A 16,126-nucleotide genomic window follows, 5' to 3' on the forward strand; every position below is an offset into this window, starting at 1 on the left:
TTTCGCCTGGCCCTTTTGCCCCGGGGGGGGCGAGAGATTTCTTTGTAGTGCTGATTTGCTCTCCCAGGTTGCTTGGTTGGCCAAAAAGGGCGTATGCGTTTTTTCCTGAATATATTCAGGAAAAAACGCATACGCCCTTTTTGGCCAACCGCATCATTGTCCACGTTCTGGCGCTTTTCATGTGCTATCGGGGCCATTCCGATGTACCCGTTGACATCCGTTTCCTGCAGTTCTGCCTTGCGTTCAGCGCCTCTTCGTAGCCTGACCTCAATATATTTTGGGGCGATAGTTATCGTTTAGAACTCTGCAGGTTTGGGAAGTGCAGTGCCCCTGAGCTCCATTTCCCAAGTCGCTTTTTTGTGAGTGGGACGCAACACGGCTGGATGGCTTCACGCCCTATTGTCGATCCGGGGTGGCAGGCTGAACCGCTGGTGAATTCTTCTTCGTGATGGGAAATGAGAGTGACATGTGCCCGACCAAACACCTCCAGCGAGTCTCTCATTGGTTCCCCCTCTTGCAGTTCATCCTGCGGACAAATAGCAGACGGTACGAAAGAGGCATGGAAAGGCGCCGAGTCTCCAAGTGGGGAGATTGTTAGTAAGGGGGCCTGAATGGAGAACACGAGCACCAGGAGATGAAAACTGAGGTGAGTTTCAGAAAGCTTTCCCGATCCCACGGTGTAGCATCCGCTGGGTTTCCAATGAGTGCTTTCGCTGTCGGAAGATTGCGTTGAACCTGGAGAGTTGGGACCCATGGAATGGGGAGCACGCAGGATTCCTTTCAAGGGTCTGCATTTGCTTTCCCAACCTCACCAATCGTCTCAGCGCCAAGAGTGTCCAGCCTTATGTCTTCTGCCGCTGGGGCTGTAGATGTGGTCAATCCTGGTTGCATGCCAGTCCCTGAACGCATTTTGGAAGAATTTCTCTCTGTTTTGCCCTGCTTGTTTCTTCTTTATGTTGGAAATGTATCCTCAGAATGGGTCTGAGCTGATTTTCCCTGCTGGTTTTAGGCCGCTTGACACACACTTGATGCACTTACACAGAGATATCAAGACTTAGCTTTTAAGATGCTTACTAGTCGGATAGATACTTGTGCGATGAACAGGGTCTGGTGAGTCCAGTTGATTGAGCAAGGAGTAGGTCGTGTCCATTCCATATTCGGTTTTCGGAAGGGTATCTGTGCTCATTTCAAACTCGAGTTTTATGCGTCACCCCACCTCACCTTTCCCCTGAAGCAGGCATAAGTGTGTTTTCTAAAAGCGTGACTCTGTTCTGTTTGGGGATTCAGTGCATGGGGAGCGATTTTTACATTCCCTCGATAAGTGATATCATAAGTTTCTTTTTTTGTGGGACTTATTTCACTGAGGATGATCGTACCTAAATCCACTCAGGATGCTGCTACCAGCCTCATGACGTGGATTTCATGGCTGAGTGACACTCCATTGGACCTACGTAGCACCACTTGTCCACTTGTCCACTTGTCTTTGTCCACTTGTCCACTCGTCTTTGTCCACTTGGCTCTTTCCTGGGATATGAAACGTGTACCGGAGTGGAGGTTCTTGTCAAGACAGCAGCCCTCAACTTTGGGGTCCCTGTGTCTGGTTGATTTTTTGATTTTCCCAAGGTCAACGCCCATGTGTGGAAGTGCCCTATGCTCTGTGGTTCTGTGTTTTCCATGGTTTGGGAAAGAGGATACACTTGTGAAGATTGGCTGTTGGCCATTGACATCCCGCCCATCAGCTTAACAAGGCTCCCTTGACTCCGTGGCCTGTCCTGCCTTTCTGGTTTTTAGACTTTTTTCGCCTGGCCCTTTTGCCCCGGGGGGGGCGAGAGATTTCTTTGTAGTGCTGATTTGCTCTCCCAGGTTGCTTGGTTGGCCAAAAAGGGCGTATGCGTTTTTTCCTGAATATATTCAGGAAAAAACGCATACGCCCTTTTTGGCCAACCGCATCATTGTCCACGTTCTGGCGCTTTTCATGTGCTATCGGGGCCATTCCGATGTACCCGTTGACATCCGTTTCCTGCAGTTCTGCCTTGCGTTCAGCGCCTCTTCGTAGCCTGACCTCAATATATTTTGGGGCGATAGTTATCGTTTAGAACTCTGCAGGTTTGGGAAGTGCAGTGCCCCTGAGCTCCATTTCCCAAGTCGCTTTTTTGTGAGTGGGACGCAACACGGCTGGATGGCTTCACGCCCTATTGTCGATCCGGGGTGGCAGGCTGAACCGCTGGTGAATTCTTCTTCGTGATGGGAAATGAGAGTGACATGTGCCCGACCAAACACCTCCAGCGAGTCTCTCATTGGTTCCCCCTCTTGCAGTTCATCCTGCGGACAAATAGCAGACGGTACGAAAGAGGCATGGAAAGGCGCCGAGTCTCCAAGTGGGGAGATTGTTAGTAAGGGGGCCTGAATGGAGAACACGAGCACCAGGAGATGAAAACTGAGGTGAGTTTCAGAAAGCTTTCCCGATCCCACGGTGTAGCATCCGCTGGGTTTCCAATGAGTGCTTTCGCTGTCGGAAGATTGCGTTGAACCTGGAGAGTTGGGACCCATGGAATGGGGAGCACGCAGGATTCCTTTCAAGGGTCTGCATTTGCTTTCCCAACCTCACCAATCGTCTCAGCGCCAAGAGTGTCCAGCCTTATGTCTTCTGCCGCTGGGGCTGTAGATGTGGTCAATCCTGGTTGCATGCCAGTCCCTGAACGCATTTTGGAAGAATTTCTCTCTGTTTTGCCCTGCTTGTTTCTTCTTTATGTTGGAAATGTATCCTCAGAATGGGTCTGAGCTGATTTTCCCTGCTGGTTTTAGGCCGCTTGACACACACTTGATGCACTTACACAGAGATATCAAGACTTAGCTTTTAAGATGCTTACTAGTCGGATAGATACTTGTGCGATGAAGAGGGTCTGGTGAGTCCAGTTGATTGAGCAAGGAGTAGGTCGTGTCCATTCCATATTCGGTTTTCGGAAGGGTATCTGTGCTCATTTCAAACTCGAGTTTTATGCGTCACCCCACCTCACCTTTCCCCTGAAGCAGGCATAAGTGTGTTTTCTAAAAGCGTGACTCTGTTCTGTTTGGGGATTCAGTGCATGGGGAGCGATTTTTACATTCCCTCGATAAGTGATATCATAAGTTTCTTTTTTTGTGGGACTTATTTCACTGAGGATGATCGTACCTAAATCCACTCAGGATGCTGCTACCAGCCTCATGACGTGGATTTCATGGCTGAGTGACACTCCATTGGACCTACGTAGCACCACTTGTCCACTTGTCCAATTGTCTTTGTCCACTTGTCCACTCGTCTTTGTCCACTTGGCTCTTTCCTGGGATATGAAACGTGTACTGGAGTGGAGGTTCTTGTCAAGACAGCAGCCCTCAACTTTGGGGTCCCTGTGTCTGGTTGATTTTTTGATTTTCCCAAGGTCAACGCCCATGTGTGGAAGTGCCCTATGCTCTGTGGTTCTGTGTTTTCCATGGTTTGGGAAAGAGGATACACTTGTGAAGATTGGCTGTTGGCCATTGACATCCCGCCCATCAGCTTAACAAGGCTCCCTTGACTCCGTGGCCTGTCCTGCCTTTCTGGTTTTTAGACTTTTTTCGCCTGGCCCTTTTGCCCCGGGGGGGGCGAGAGATTTCTTTGTAGTGCTGATTTGCTCTCCCAGGTTGCTTGGTTGGCCAAAAAGGGCGTATGCGTTTTTTCCTGAATATATTCAGGAAAAAACGCATACGCCCTTTTTGGCCAACCGCATCATTGTCCACGTTCTGGCGCTTTTCATGTGCTATCGGGGCCATTCCGATGTACCCGTTGACATCCGTTTCCTGCAGTTCTGCCTTGCGTTCAGCGCCTCTTCGTAGCCTGACCTCAATATATTTTGGGGCGATAGTTATCGTTTAGAACTCTGCAGGTTTGGGAAGTGCAGTGCCCCTGAGCTCCATTTCCCAAGTCGCTTTTTTGTGAGTGGGACGCAACACGGCTGGATGGCTTCACGCCCTATTGTCGATCCGGGGTGGCAGGCTGAACCGCTGGTGAATTCTTCTTCGTGATGGGAAATGAGAGTGACATGTGCCCGACCAAACACCTCCAGCGAGTCTCTCATTGGTTCCCCCTCTTGCAGTTCATCCTGCGGACAAATAGCAGACGGTACGAAAGAGGCATGGAAAGGCGCCGAGTCTCCAAGTGGGGAGATTGTTAGTAAGGGGGCCTGAATGGAGAACACGAGCACCAGGAGATGAAAACTGAGGTGAGTTTCAGAAAGCTTTCCCGATCCCACGGTGTAGCATCCGCTGGGTTTCCAATGAGTGCTTTCGCTGTCGGAAGATTGCGTTGAACCTGGAGAGTTGGGACCCATGGAATGGGGAGCACGCAGGATTCCTTTCAAGGGTCTGCATTTGCTTTCCCAACCTCACCAATCGTCTCACCGCCAAGAGTGTCCAGCCTTATGTCTTCTGCCGCTGGGGCTGTAGATGTGGTCAATCCTGGTTGCATGCCAGTCCCTGAACGCATTTTGGAAGAATTTCTCTCTGTTTTGCCCTGCTTGTTTCTTCTTTATGTTGGAAATGTATCCTCAGAATGGGTCTGAGCTGATTTTCCCTGCTGGTTTTAGGCCGCTTGACACACACTTGATGCACTTACACAGAGATATCAAGACTTAGCTTTTAAGATGCTTACTAGTCGGATAGATACTTGTGCGATGAAGAGGGTCTGGTGAGTCCAGTTGATTGAGCAAGGAGTAGGTCGTGTCCATTCCATATTCGGTTTTCGGAAGGGTATCTGTGCTCATTTCAAACTCGAGTTTTATGCGTCACCCCACCTCACCTTTCCCCTGAAGCAGGCATAAGTGTGTTTTCTAAAAGCGTGACTCTGTTCTGTTTGGGGATTCAGTGCATGGGGAGCGATTTTTACATTCCCTCGATAAGTGATATCATAAGTTTCTTTTTTTGTGGGACTTATTTCACTGAGGATGATCGTACCTAAATCCACTCAGGATGCTGCTACCAGCCTCATGACGTGGATTTCATGGCTGAGTGACACTCCATTGGACCTACGTAGCACCACTTGTCCACTTGTCCACTTGTCTTTGTCCACTTGTCCACTCGTCTTTGTCCACTTGGCTCTTTCCTGGGATATGAAACGTGTACCGGAGTGGAGGTTCTTGTCAAGACAGCAGCCCTCAACTTTGGGGTCCCTGTGTCTGGTTGATTTTTTCATTTTCCCAAGGTCAAGGCCCATGTGTGGAAGTGCCCTATGCTCTGTGGTTCTGTGTTTTACATGGTTTGGGAAAGAGGATACACTTGTGAAGATTGGCTGTTGGCCATTGACATCCCGCCCATCAGCTTAACAAGGCCCCCTTGACTCCGTGGCCTGTCCTGCCTGTCTGGTTTTTAGACTTTTTTGCCTGGCCCTTTTGCCCCGGGGGGGGGGGGGGCGAGAGATTTCTTTGTAGTGCTGATTTGCTCTCCCAGGTTGCTTGGTTGGCCAAAAAGGGCGTATGCGTTTTTTCCTGAATATATTCAGGAAAAAACGCATACGCCCTTTTTGGCCAACCGCATCATTGTCCACGTTCTGGCGCTTTTCATGTGCTATCGGGGCCATTCCGATGTACCCGTTGACATCCGTTTCCTGCAATTCTGCCTTGGGTTCAACGCCTCTTCGTAGCCTGACCTCAATATATTTTGGGGCGATAGTTATCGTTTAGAACTCTGCAGGTTTGGGAAGTGCAGTGCCCCTGAGCTCCATTTCCCAAGTCGCTTTTTTGTGAGTGGGACGCAACACGGCTGGATGGCTTCACGCCCTATTGTCGATCCGCGGTGGCAGGCTGAACCTCTGGTGAATTCTTCTTCGTGATGGGAAATGAGAGTGACATGTGCCCGACCAAACACCTCCAGCGAGTCTCTCATTGGTTCCCCCTCTTGCAGTTCATCCTGCGGACAAATTGCAGACGGTACGAAAGAGGCATGGAAAGGCGCCGAGTCTCCAAGTGGGGAGATTGTTAGTAAGGGGGCCTGAATGGAGAACACGAGCACCAGGAGATGAAAACTGAGGTGAGTTTCAGAAAGCTTTCCCGATCCCACGGTGTAGCATCCGCTGGGTTTCCAATGAGTGCTTTCGCTGTCGGAAGATTGCGTTGAACCTGGAGAGTTGGGACCCATGGAATGGGGAGCACGCAGGATTCCTTTCAAGGGTCTGCATTTGCTTTCCCAACCTCACCAATCGTCTCAGCGCCAAGAGTGTCCAGCCTTATGTCTTCTGCCGCTGGGGCTGTAGATGTGGTCAATCCTGGTTGCATGCCAGTCCCTGAACGCATTTTGGAAGAATTTCTCTCTGTTTTGCCCTGCTTGTTTCTTCTTTATGTTGGAAATGTATCCTCAGAATGGGTCTGAGCTGATTTTCCCTGCTGGTTTTAGGCCGCTTGACACACACTTGATGCACTTACACAGAGATATCAAGACTTAGCTTTTAAGATGCTTACTAGTCGGATAGATACTTGTGCGATGAAGAGGGTCTGGTGAGTCCAGTTGATTGAGCAAGGAGTAGGTCGTGTCCATTCCATATTCGGTTTTCGGAAGGGTATCTGTGCTCATTTCAAACTCGAGTTTTATGCGTCACCCCACCTCACCTTTCCCCTGAAGCAGGCATAAGTGTGTTTTCTAAAAGCGTGACTCTGTTCTGTTTGGGGATTCAGTGCATGGGGAGCGATTTTTACATTCCCTCGATAAGTGATATCATAAGTTTCTTTTTTTGTGGGACTTATTTCACTGAGGATGATCGTACCTAAATCCACTCAGGATGCTGCTACCAGCCTCATGACGTGGATTTCATGGCTGAGTGACACTCCATTGGACCTACGTAGCACCACTTGTCCACTTGTCCACTTGTCTTTGTCCACTTGTCCACTCGTCTTTGTCCACTTGGCTCTTTCCTGGGATATGAAACGTGTACCGGAGTGGAGGTTCTTGTCAAGACAGCAGCCCTCAACTTTGGGGTCCCTGTGTCTGGTTGATTTTTTGATTTTCCCAAGGTCAACGCCCATGTGTGGAAGTGCCCTATGCTCTGTGGTTCTGTGTTTTCCATGGTTTGGGAAAGAGGATACACTTGTGAAGATTGGCTGTTGGCCATTGACATCCCGCCCATCAGCTTAACAAGGCTCCCTTGACTCCGTGGCCTGTCCTGCCTTTCTGGTTTTTAGACTTTTTTCGCCTGGCCCTTTTGCCCCGGGGGGGGCGAGAGATTTCTTTGTAGTGCTGATTTGCTCTCCCAGGTTGCTTGGTTGGCCAAAAAGGGCGTATGCGTTTTTTCCTGAATATATTCAGGAAAAAACGCATACGCCCTTTTTGGCCAACCGCATCATTGTCCACGTTCTGGCGCTTTTCATGTGCTATCGGGGCCATTCCGATGTACCCGTTGACATCCGTTTCCTGCAGTTCTGCCTTGCGTTCAGCGCCTCTTCGTAGCCTGACCTCAATATATTTTGGGGCGATAGTTATCGTTTAGAACTCTGCAGGTTTGGGAAGTGCAGTGCCCCTGAGCTCCATTTCCCAAGTCGCTTTTTTGTGAGTGGGACGCAACACGGCTGGATGGCTTCACGCCCTATTGTCGATCCGGGGTGGCAGGCTGAACCGCTGGTGAATTCTTCTTCGTGATGGGAAATGAGAGTGACATGTGCCCGACCAAACACCTCCAGCGAGTCTCTCATTGGTTCCCCCTCTTGCAGTTCATCCTGCGGACAAATTGCAGACGGTACGAAAGAGGCATGGAAAGGCGCCGAGTCTCCAAGTGGGGAGATTGTTAGTAAGGGGGCCTGAATGGAGAACACGAGCACCAGGAGATGAAAACTGAGGTGAGTTTCAGAAAGCTTTCCCGATCCCACGGTGTAGCATCCGCTGGGTTTCCAATGAGTGCTTTCGCTGTCGGAAGATTGCGTTGAACCTGGAGAGTTGGGACCCATGGAATGGGGAGCACGCAGGATTCCTTTCAAGGGTCTGCATTTGCTTTCCCAACCTCACCAATCGTCTCAGCCCCAAGAGTGTCCAGCCTTATGTCTTCTGCCGCTGGGGCTGTAGATGTGGTCAATCCTGGTTGCATGCCAGTCCCTGAACGCATTTTGGAAGAATTTCTCTCTGTTTTGCCCTGCTTGTTTCTTCTTTATGTTGGAAATGTATCCTCAGAATGGGTCTGAGCTGATTTTCCCTGCTGGTTTTAGGCCGCTTTACACACACTTGATGCACTTACACAGAGATATCAAGACTTAGCTTTTAAGATGCTTACTAGTCGGATAGATACTTGTGCGATGAACAGGGTCTGGTGAGTCCAGTTGATTGAGCAAGGAGTAGGTCGTGTCCATTCCATATTCGGTTTTCGGAAGGGTATCTGTGCTCATTTCAAACTCGAGTTTTATGCGTCACCCCACCTCACCTTTCCCCTGAAGCAGGCATAAGTGTGTTTTCTAAAAGCGTGACTCTGTTCTGTTTGGGGATTCAGTGCATGGGGAGCGATTTTTACATTCCCTCCATAAGTGATATCATAAGTTTCTTTTTTTGTGGGACTTATTTCACTGAGGATGATCGTACCTAAATCCACTCAGGATGCTGCTACCAGCCTCATGACGTGGATTTCATGGCTGAGTGACACTCCATTGGACCTACATAGCACCACTTGTCCACTTGTCCACTTGTCTTTGTCCACTTGTCCACTCGTCTTTGTCCACTTGGCTCTTTCCTGGGATATGAAACGTGTACCGGAGTGGAGGTTCTTGTCAAGACAGCAGCCCTCAACTTTGGGGTCCCTGTGTCTGGTTGATTTTTTCATTTTCCCAAGGTCAACGCCCATGTGTGGAAGTGCCCTATGCTCTGTGGTTCTGTGTTTTCCATGGTTTGGGAAAGAGGATACACTTGTGAAGATTGGCTGTTGGCCATTGACATCCCGCCCATCAGCTTAACAAGGCTCCCTTGACTCCGTGGCCTGTCCTGCCTTTCTGGTTTTTAGACTTTTTTCGCCTGGCCCTTTTGCCCCGGGGGGGGGCGAGAGATTTCTTTGTAGTGCTGATTTGCTCTCCCAGGTTGCTTGGTTGGCCAAAAAGGGCGTATGCGTTTTTTCCTGAATATATTCAGGAAAAAACGCATACGCCCTTTTTGGCCAACCGCATCATTGTCCACGTTCTGGCGCTTTTCATGTGCTATCGGGGCCATTCCGATGTACCCGTTGACATCCGTTTCCTGCAGTTCTGCCTTGCGTTCAGCGCCTCTTCGTAGCCTGACCTCAATATATTTTGGGGCGATAGTTATCGTTTAGAACTCTGCAGGTTTGGGAAGTGCAGTGCCCCTGAGCTCCATTTCCCAAGTCGCTTTTTTGTGAGTGGGACGCAACACGGCTGGATGGCTTCACGCCCTATTGTCGATCCGGGGTGGCAGGCTGAACCGCTGGTGAATTCTTCTTCGTGATGGGAAATGAGAGTGACATGTGCCCGACCAAACACCTCCAGCGAGTCTCTCATTGGTTCCCCCTCTTGCAGTTCATCCTGCGGACAAATTGCAGACGGTACGAAAGAGGCATGGAAAGGCGCCGAGTCTCCAAGTGGGGAGATTGTTAGTAAGGGGGCCTGAATGGAGAACACGAGCACCAGGAGATGAAAACTGAGGTGAGTTTTAGAAAGCTTTCCCGATCCCACGGTGTAGCATCCGCTGGGTTTCCAATGAGTGCTTTCGCTGTCGGAAGATTGCGTTGAACCTGGAGAGTTGGGACCCATGGAATGGGGAGCACGCAGGATTCCTTTCAAGGGTCTGCATTTGCTTTCCCAACCTCACCAATCGTCTCAGCCCCAAGAGTGTCCAGCCTTATGTCTTCTGCCGCTGGGGCTGTAGATGTGGTCAATCCTGGTTGCATGCCAGTCCCTGAACGCATTTTGGAAGAATTTCTCTCTGTTTTGCCCTGCTTGTTTCTTCTTTATGTTGGAAATGTATCCTCAGAATGGGTCTGAGCTGATTTTCCCTGCTGGTTTTAGGCCGCTTGACACACACTTGATGCACTTACACAGAGATATCAAGACTTAGCTTTTAAGATGCTTACTAGTCGGATAGATACTTGTGCGATGAAGAGGGTCTGGTGAGTCCAGTTGATTGAGCAAGGAGTAGGTCGTGTCCATTCCATATTCGGTTTTCGGAAGGGTATCTGTGCTCATTTCAAACTCGAGTTTTATGCGTCACCCCACCTCACCTTTCCCCTGAAGCAGGCATAAGTGTGTTTTCTAAAAGCGTGACTCTGTTCTGTTTGGGGATTCAGTGCATGGGGAGCGATTTTTACATTCCCTCGATAAGTGATATCATAAGTTTCTTTTTTTGTGGGACTTATTTCACTGAGGATGATCGTACCTAAATCCACTCAGGATGCTGCTACCAGCCTCATGACGTGGATTTCATGGCTGAGTGACACTCCATTGGACCTACGTAGCACCACTTGTCCACTTGTCCACTTGTCTTTGTCCACTTGTCCACTCGTCTTTGTCCACTTGGCTCTTTCCTGGGATATGAAACGTGTACCGGAGTGGAGGTTCTTGTCAAGACAGCAGCCCTCAACTTTGGGGTCCCTGTGTCTGGTTGATTTTTTGATTTTCCCAAGGTCAACGCCCATGTGTGGAAGTGCCCTATGCTCTGTGGTTCTGTGTTTTACATGGTTTGGGAAAGAGGATACACTTGTGAAGATTGGCTGTTGGCCATTGACATCCCGCCCATCAGCTTAACAAGGCTCCCTTGACTCCGTGGCCTGTCCTGCCTTTCTGGTTTTTAGACTTTTTTCGCCTGGCCCTTTTGCCCCGGGGGGGGCGAGAGATTTCTTTGTAGTGCTGATTTGCTCTCCCAGGTTGCTTGGTTGGCCAAAAAGGGCGTATGCGTTTTTTCCTGAATATATTCAGGAAAAAACGCATACGCCCTTTTTGGCCAACCGCATCATTGTCCACGTTCTGGCGCTTTTCATGTGCTATCGGGGCCATTCCGATGTACCCGTTGACATCCGTTTCCTGCAGTTCTGCCTTGCGTTCAGCGCCTCTTCGTAGCCTGACCTCAATATATTTTGGGGCGATAGTTATCGTTTAGAACTCTGCAGGTTTGGGAAGTGCAGTGCCCCTGAGCTCCATTTCCCAAGTCGCTTTTTTGTGAGTGGGACGCAACACGGCTGGATGGCTTCACGCCCTATTGTCGATCCGGGGTGGCAGGCTGAACCGCTGGTGAATTCTTCTTCGTGATGGGAAATGAGAGTGACATGTGCCCGACCAAACACCTCCAGCGAGTCTCTCATTGGTTCCCCCTCTTGCAGTTCATCCTGCGGACAAATTGCAGACGGTACGAAAGAGGCATGGAAAGGCGCCGAGTCTCCAAGTGGGGAGATTGTTAGTAAGGGGGCCTGAATGGAGAACACGAGCACCAGGAGATGAAAACTGAGGTGAGTTTCAGAAAGCTTTCCCGATCCCACGGTGTAGCATCCGCTGGGTTTCCAATGAGTGCTTTCGCTGTCGGAAGATTGCGTTGAACCTGGAGAGTTGGGACCCATGGAATGGGGAGCACGCAGGATTCCTTTCAAGGGTCTGCATTTGCTTTCCCAACCTCACCAATCGTCTCAGCGCCAAGAGTGTCCAGCCTTATGTCTTCTGCCGCTGGGGCTGTAGATGTGGTCAATCCTGGTTGCATTCCAGTCCCTGAACGCATTTTGGAAGAATTTCTCTCTGTTTTGCCCTGCTTGTTTCTTCTTTATGTTGGAAATGTATCCTCAGAATGGGTCTGAGCTGATTTTCCCTGCTGGTTTTAGGCCGCTTTACACACACTTGATGCACTTACACAGAGATATCAAGACTTAGCTTTTAAGATGCTTACTAGTCGGATAGATACTTGTGCGATGAACAGGGTCTGGTGAGTCCAGTTGATTGAGCAAGGAGTAGGTCGTGTCCATTCCATATTCGGTTTTCGGAAGGGTATCTGTGCTCATTTCAAACTCGAGTTTTATGCGTCACCCCACCTCACCTTTCCCCTGAAGCAGGCATAAGTGTGTTTTCTAAAAGCGTGACTCTGTTCTGTTTGGGGATTCAGTGCATGGGGAGCGATTTTTACATTCCCTCCATAAGTGATATCATAAGTTTCTTTTTTTGTGGGACTTATTTCACTGAGGATGATCGTACCTAAATCCACTCAGGATGCTGCTACCAGCCTCATGACGTGGATTTCATGGCTGAGTGACACTCCATTGGACCTACATAGCACCACTTGTCCACTTGTCCACTTGTCTTTGTCCACTTGTCCACTCGTCTTTGTCCACTTGGCTCTTTCCTGGGATATGAAACGTGTACCGGAGTGGAGGTTCTTGTCAAGACAGCAGCCCTCAACTTTGGGGTCCCTGTGTCTGGTTGATTTTTTCATTTTCCCAAGGTCAACGCCCATGTGTGGAAGTGCCCTATGCTCTGTGGTTCTGTGTTTTCCATGGTTTGGGAAAGAGGATACACTTGTGAAGATTGGCTGTTGGCCATTGACATCCCGCCCATCAGCTTAACAAGGCTCCCTTGACTCCGTGGCCTGTCCTGCCTTTCTGGTTTTTAGACTTTTTTCGCCTGGCCCTTTTGCCCCGGGGGGGGGCGAGAGATTTCTTTGTAGTGCTGATTTGCTCTCCCAGGTTGCTTGGTTGGCCAAAAAGGGCGTATGCGTTTTTTCCTGAATATATTCAGGAAAAAACGCATACGCCCTTTTTGGCCAACCGCATCATTGTCCACGTTCTGGCGCTTTTCATGTGCTATCGGGGCCATTCCGATGTACCCGTTGACATCCGTTTCCTGCAGTTCTGCCTTGCGTTCAGCGCCTCTTCGTAGCCTGACCTCAATATATTTTGGGGCGATAGTTATCGTTTAGAACTCTGCAGGTTTGGGAAGTGCAGTGCCCCTGAGCTCCATTTCCCAAGTCGCTTTTTTGTGAGTGGGACGCAACACGGCTGGATGGCTTCACGCCCTATTGTCGATCCGGGGTGGCAGGCTGAACCGCTGGTGAATTCTTCTTCGTGATGGGAAATGAGAGTGACATGTGCCCGACCAAACACCTCCAGCGAGTCTCTCATTGGTTCCCCCTCTTGCAGTTCATCCTGCGGACAAATTGCAGACGGTACGAAAGAGGCATGGAAAGGCGCCGAGTCTCCAAGTGGGGAGATTGTTAGTAAGGGGGCCTGAATGGAGAACACGAGCACCAGGAGATGAAAACTGAGGTGAGTTTTAGAAAGCTTTCCCGATCCCACGGTGTAGCATCCGCTGGGTTTCCAATGAGTGCTTTCGCTGTCGGAAGATTGCGTTGAACCTGGAGAGTTGGGACCCATGGAATGGGGAGCACGCAGGATTCCTTTCAAGGGTCTGCATTTGCTTTCCCAACCTCACCAATCGTCTCAGCCCCAAGAGTGTCCAGCCTTATGTCTTCTGCCGCTGGGGCTGTAGATGTGGTCAATCCTGGTTGCATGCCAGTCCCTGAACGCATTTTGGAAGAATTTCTCTCTGTTTTGCCCTGCTTGTTTCTTCTTTATGTTGGAAATGTATCCTCAGAATGGGTCTGAGCTGATTTTCCCTGCTGGTTTTAGGCCGCTTGACACACACTTGATGCACTTACACAGAGATATCAAGACTTAGCTTTTAAGATGCTTACTAGTCGGATAGATACTTGTGCGATGAAGAGGGTCTGGTGAGTCCAGTTGATTGAGCAAGGAGTAGGTCGTGTCCATTCCATATTCGGTTTTCGGAAGGGTATCTGTGCTCATTTCAAACTCGAGTTTTATGCGTCACCCCACCTCACCTTTCCCCTGAAGCAGGCATAAGTGTGTTTTCTAAAAGCGTGACTCTGTTCTGTTTGGGGATTCAGTGCATGGGGAGCGATTTTTACATTCCCTCGATAAGTGATATCATAAGTTTCTTTTTTTGTGGGACTTATTTCACTGAGGATGATCGTACCTAAATCCACTCAGGATGCTGCTACCAGCCTCATGACGTGGATTTCATGGCTGAGTGACACTCCATTGGACCTACGTAGCACCACTTGTCCACTTGTCCACTTGTCTTTGTCCACTTGTCCACTCGTCTTTGTCCACTTGGCTCTTTCCTGGGATATGAAACGTGTACCGGAGTGGAGGTTCTTGTCAAGACAGCAGCCCTCAACTTTGGGGTCCCTGTGTCTGGTTGATTTTTTGATTTTCCCAAGGTCAACGCCCATGTGTGGAAGTGCCCTATGCTCTGTGGTTCTGTGTTTTACATGGTTTGGGAAAGAGGATACACTTGTGAAGATTGGCTGTTGGCCATTGACATCCCGCCCATCAGCTTAACAAGGCTCCCTTGACTCCGTGGCCTGTCCTGCCTTTCTGGTTTTTAGACTTTTTTCGCCTGGCCCTTTTGCCCCGGGGGGGGCGAGAGATTTCTTTGTAGTGCTGATTTGCTCTCCCAGGTTGCTTGGTTGGCCAAAAAGGGCGTATGCGTTTTTTCCTGAATATATTCAGGAAAAAACGCATACGCCCTTTTTGGCCAACCGCATCATTGTCCACGTTCTGGCGCTTTTCATGTGCTATCGGGGCCATTCCGATGTACCCGTTGACATCCGTTTCCTGCAGTTCTGCCTTGCGTTCAGCGCCTCTTCGTAGCCTGACCTCAATATATTTTGGGGCGATAGTTATCGTTTAGAACTCTGCAGGTTTGGGAAGTGCAGTGCCCCTGAGCTCCATTTCCCAAGTCGCTTTTTTGTGAGTGGGACGCAACACGGCTGGATGGCTTCACGCCCTATTGTCGATCCGGGGTGGCAGGCTGAACCGCTGGTGAATTCTTCTTCGTGATGGGAAATGAGAGTGACATGTGCCCGACCAAACACCTCCAGCGAGTCTCTCATTGGTTCCCCCTCTTGCAGTTCATCCTGCGGACAAATTGCAGACGGTACGAAAGAGGCATGGAAAGGCGCCGAGTCTCCAAGTGGGGAGATTGTTAGTAAGGGGGCCTGAATGGAGAACACGAGCACCAGGAGATGAAAACTGAGGTGAGTTTCAGAAAGCTTTCCCGATCCCACGGTGTAGCATCCGCTGGGTTTCCAATGAGTGCTTTCGCTGTCGGAAGATTGCGTTGAACCTGGAGAGTTGGGACCCATGGAATGGGGAGCACGCAGGATTCCTTTCAAGGGTCTGCATTTGCTTTCCCAACCTCACCAATCGTCTCAGCGCCAAGAGTGTCCAGCCTTATGTCTTCTGCCGCTGGGGCTGTAGATGTGGTCAATCCTGGTTGCATTCCAGTCCCTGAACGCATTTTGGAAGAATTTCTCTCTGTTTTGCCCTGCTTGTTTCTTCTTTATGTTGGAAATGTATCCTCAGAATGGGTCTGAGCTGATTTTCCCTGCTGGTTTTAGGCCGCTTGACACACACTTGATGCACTTACACAGAGATATCAAGACTTAGCTTTTAAGATGCTTACTAGTCGGATAGATACTTGTGCGATGAACAGGGTCTGGTGAGTCCAGTTGATTGAGCAAGGAGTAGGTCGTGTCCATTCCATATTCGGTTTTCGGAAGGGTATCTGTGCTCATTTCAAACTCGAGTTTTATGCGTCACCCCACCTCACCTTTCCCCTGAAGCAGGCATAAGTGTGTTTTCTAAAAGCGTGACTCTGTTCTGTTTGGGGATTCAGTGCATGGGGAGCGATTTTTACATTCCCTCGATAAGTGATATCATAAGTTTCTTTTTTTGTGGGACTTATTTCACTGAGGATGATCGTACCTAAATCCACTCAGGATGCTGCTACCAGCCTCATGACGTGGATTTCATGGCTGAGTGACACTCCATTGGACCTACGTAGCACCACTTGTCCACTTGTCCACTTGTCTTTGTCCACTTGTCCACTCGTCTTTGTCCACTTGGCTCTTTCCTGGGATATGAAACGTGTACCGGAGTGGAGGTTCTTGTCAAGACAGCAGCCCTCAACTTTGGGGTCCCTGTGTCTGGTTGATTTTTTGATTTTCCCAAGGTCAACGCCCATGTGTGGAAGTGCCCTATGCTCTGTGGTTCTGTGTTTTCCATGGTTTGGGAAAGAGGATACACTTGTGAAGATTGGCTGTTGGCCATTGACATCCCGCCCATCAGCTTAACAAGGCT

Source organism: Kogia breviceps, unplaced genomic scaffold (genome assembly GCF_026419965.1).
Source record: "Kogia breviceps isolate mKogBre1 unplaced genomic scaffold, mKogBre1 haplotype 1 scaffold_49, whole genome shotgun sequence".
NCBI lineage: Eukaryota > Metazoa > Chordata > Mammalia > Artiodactyla > Physeteridae > Kogia > Kogia breviceps.